Source organism: Hermetia illucens, chromosome 6, assembly GCF_905115235.1.
Source record: "Hermetia illucens chromosome 6, iHerIll2.2.curated.20191125, whole genome shotgun sequence".
Lineage (NCBI taxonomy): Eukaryota > Metazoa > Arthropoda > Insecta > Diptera > Stratiomyidae > Hermetia > Hermetia illucens.
The window spans coordinates 8132940-8136513 of NC_051854.1; positions in this window are offsets into that span (position 1 = coordinate 8132940).

Consider the following 3574-nt stretch of genomic DNA (forward strand, 5'->3'; position numbering starts at 1 on the left):
TCCATGCCCTTGGTATGTAACCCAGTGCTATGCTCCCCCTTACCACCCTCAGAAGAGACTCTAAGATAATTCCTAGGCCTCTCTGGATAAGTGCTGGGAAAATGCAATCTACTCCGGGAGATTTCATTGGTTGAAAAGTTCCCACTGCCCATCTTAGCCTAGCTTCTGAGCATACCTCTTTTGCTAGTTTCCAGCTCTCTGTCCTTCCCCTTTTATTCGTTGTTGGGGTGTCAGGCAGATTGTTGTCGACTGCCGCCGAGGGGTAGGACCCCGGGAAATGAGTTCTGAGAAGCAGGTGTACCCTGTCCTCCTCATTCTCGGTGAATGTCCCATCTTCCTTTTTCAAGCAGACAGAAGATATTCCCCCGCCTTTGGCTACAGCCTTGTACAGCCTGGTTGCTTCTGTGTTCTGTTCAATCCCTTCACAGAATTCCCTAAAGCTGTTCCGTTTCGTTTCCCTGATCGCGTTGCTATACGCAGTCAGTGCATTTTTATACCTCCGCCAGTCCCCGGTTTGTTTTGCCCGGTTAAAGAGTTTTCGTACCTACGTTCTCATTCTGGCTAGGTTCCTGTTCCACCATGGTAGTCATCAAGGGATGACTTGACTGTCTTGGCCGGACAGCTGGCCTCATATGCGTCAATGACGATTGTGTTGAGGTCTTCCACCACCGTTTCTAATTCCAATTCGCTCCTGATGTCACCGCCCCCTTGAAGGTGGGCAATGTTGTTGCTCAGGTGCGTTGTGTAGGATTCCCAATCCGTTTTCTTGGGATTCCTTATTATTCTTTCTATTTCGGAGTTACCCTCAATGTCGAATCTGATTATCCTGTGATCAGACATTGAGGGTTCATCCGACACCCTCCAATTCCTGACCATCCCGTTCATTAGGGTATTTCCTAGAGTTATATCTAGAACTAATGACAATGACCATCGTTTACGACATGAGTTCACAGATTGGGCGCTTGAACGGCTTTGCTACTAAGCAAAATTGTCTTATTGGTGTCAGTCCAACCCTCAAGTGTTTCTTAAATCTCCATTTTTTTCCGGAGAAGCTCACTATTTGGTGCAGTTTATAGGGTGGTGGCATCACCGGATCATATATCTTCAAAAAGGAAGAAGGACAAGCCGTAACCGTGAATGGAGAACGCTATCGTTCGATGTTGAGCGATTTGTTTCCCCGGAATTTGATGATAGTAACGCGGTGCAACTTGCCATACTGCCATCGTAACAATGAATTTATTGGGAGCTAAGTTCAGTGAGTCATTAATTTCGAAAAATCGCCCTCACAGTTAGCCAGCCAAGATCAGATAGTTGATGGATTCCGCAAACGTATCCATAATCCCGATCAGACAGGGTTCCTTGGTTCTCAACAATCGGGAACAATCTATTATAGTTTACCCGCTCCAACAATTCCCCCATAGAGTCTAGAAAACATATGGGTTTATAGGGAATTACTCACCTGCCACCTGTCTTCTGCCACTTCCATGTTACAAGAAATATCCTCTCTGACATGCACGCTTCAAACAACTTGAGCATATCCGGTGTAGATTTTACTGCGAGCTTGCCGCCATAGGCTTTTGTCAGACTCATGATGGACTCTTCTCCAAATTCCTAAAACTTACTCGGAAATTGTTGTCTCAAGGCAGTGCAGATTTCTTCTCTGGATGTAATCTTATCCTTGCATTGTATATATATGTAGATCTCATATTTTTGGAAACGCACCGCGACACGACAGTTTTTCCCATGCTGGATTTTTTCAACCCAAATATTAGATCGCCTTTCTGGGGCCATCGGATTTTGCTTCAAGTATTTCCCCGTACGAAGAATTTCCCGTGCTGGAGATTAAAGCTGTGCTTGGGTGACCTGGCACTTTTGGTTTTCTTTTCGCATTTTTATTCACAAACTTGGTCCACCCACCGTTTTCTTTTCCTTTGTATTTCGCTGGACTAGTGTAGGCTCGGGGCACATACTTTCTCCTTCAGAACTTTTAGTTTCATTTGTCGGATTGTTTGTTCTTTTAGACCCCTGTTAGTTCCCTAAAGGTTCCCGCAGTTGACCTCGCACTCTTTTATTTCGCCGTAGGTCAATGTCTATGCGATTTGGTGGCCCTACTGGCACAGCAGGTTTTTGCTTTTCATTTGGACTTCTTCTTTCTTCCTCCTGCGTCCTATTGGACCCTAATGTCTTTCACTGTATTTTTACTGGCTTAGTCTACATTGTGTGTGCTTTTCCTTGATAAATTTGGACAGGTCAACTAGTTTAGCCGTAAGAGAATCAGGACTCGGTTCAATTACTCTTTTCATACATTGCTTCACCTTTGGTATTTATTGAGTTTTCCTGAGCTTTCTCTTTTGCCTTCTTTGAAATTGGAGGAAATCTTAAAAGTGATGAGCTTCTTCAATCCTTCCTGGTCATGGAATCCCTTGAACAGATATGTGTTGAAATTAGTTTCATGGTCTATCTCCTTTCAGCTTATAATTCTTCGCCTTTGTTATTGGTGTAGTTGGCAAAATGGAACACCTCATCCGAATCTAAATCAATCTTAGCATTAGATGTCACGGTGGCCAAGTTGTCCACCAGTAACGCACTATGGTCGAGGAAAATGGATGTCCAGGAGCCTGTTCGGTCACTCCCAAAACCCTCCGGCACTGAGGTTTCGACCTCCTCCACCGTAACTTTACTCGTTGTCTCATCTTTCATCTGTTATGTTCTCGGTGTGCTTCTCATAGTCATTTTGGTCAAAACACGCCCGAAAGGAGCAAACACTTCCTCAAACCTGCTTTGAAAAGGGAATACATGAACATTTATTCACACACCACAAGACATGTCCCTATCCGCCACCTAAGGCCATGCCTGATAAGAGATCCCCTCCTCAAAAAGTCTGTCTGCTTGTCATACATACTTTTCTCAGAAATGATTATAGCTATTGCCACGAAATTTGGTATTTGCTTTTTAGGTGGGGTAGGTGAAGGCATTGACGCACAAATTTTTGGACTTCCGCGACGGTACGTCGTCGGACTAGCAACTAAACACGTCTCCATCGTCAGAGAGCTAGCCTAGAACCGTTTGTCATGTTACTTCGGGCTAGTCCTCAAACTCTCCCGCCTTGCGGAGCTTTCACAGCGGGGAATTCCTTTCACCAACAGGAGGGGAGAGGAGGAAGGGAACTGTCAATTCAAGGAACTCCTTGCCATCCGGCTTCTCTGCCGGTTGAATTCTATCTTCTTTGCAAAGAAAAGGACCCGAACGTAATGGGCAACATAGCTCCACTTGTCAGCGCTCCTCAGCATCTCCTCGACAATATTGGCTGGAGAGAGATCCCCTGTATTTAAAAAAACGAACGAAACGAACGCATAGTTCAGGTACAGTAAGTAACTTCGTTTTACATTGAGTTTAAGGAGGATTTTCATAAAGGCAAAAGCACATTCTATTTCACCGAATATAAACATGTGGGGTATCAAAGAAAAGGTTTCGATTAGCATTTTCCGAACTGTTGGTGTAACGGGGGTGAAGTGAATACCACTTTTCAAATTTGAAATAATTTAGTTGTGGTGCAGACCAATATTTTGTATTT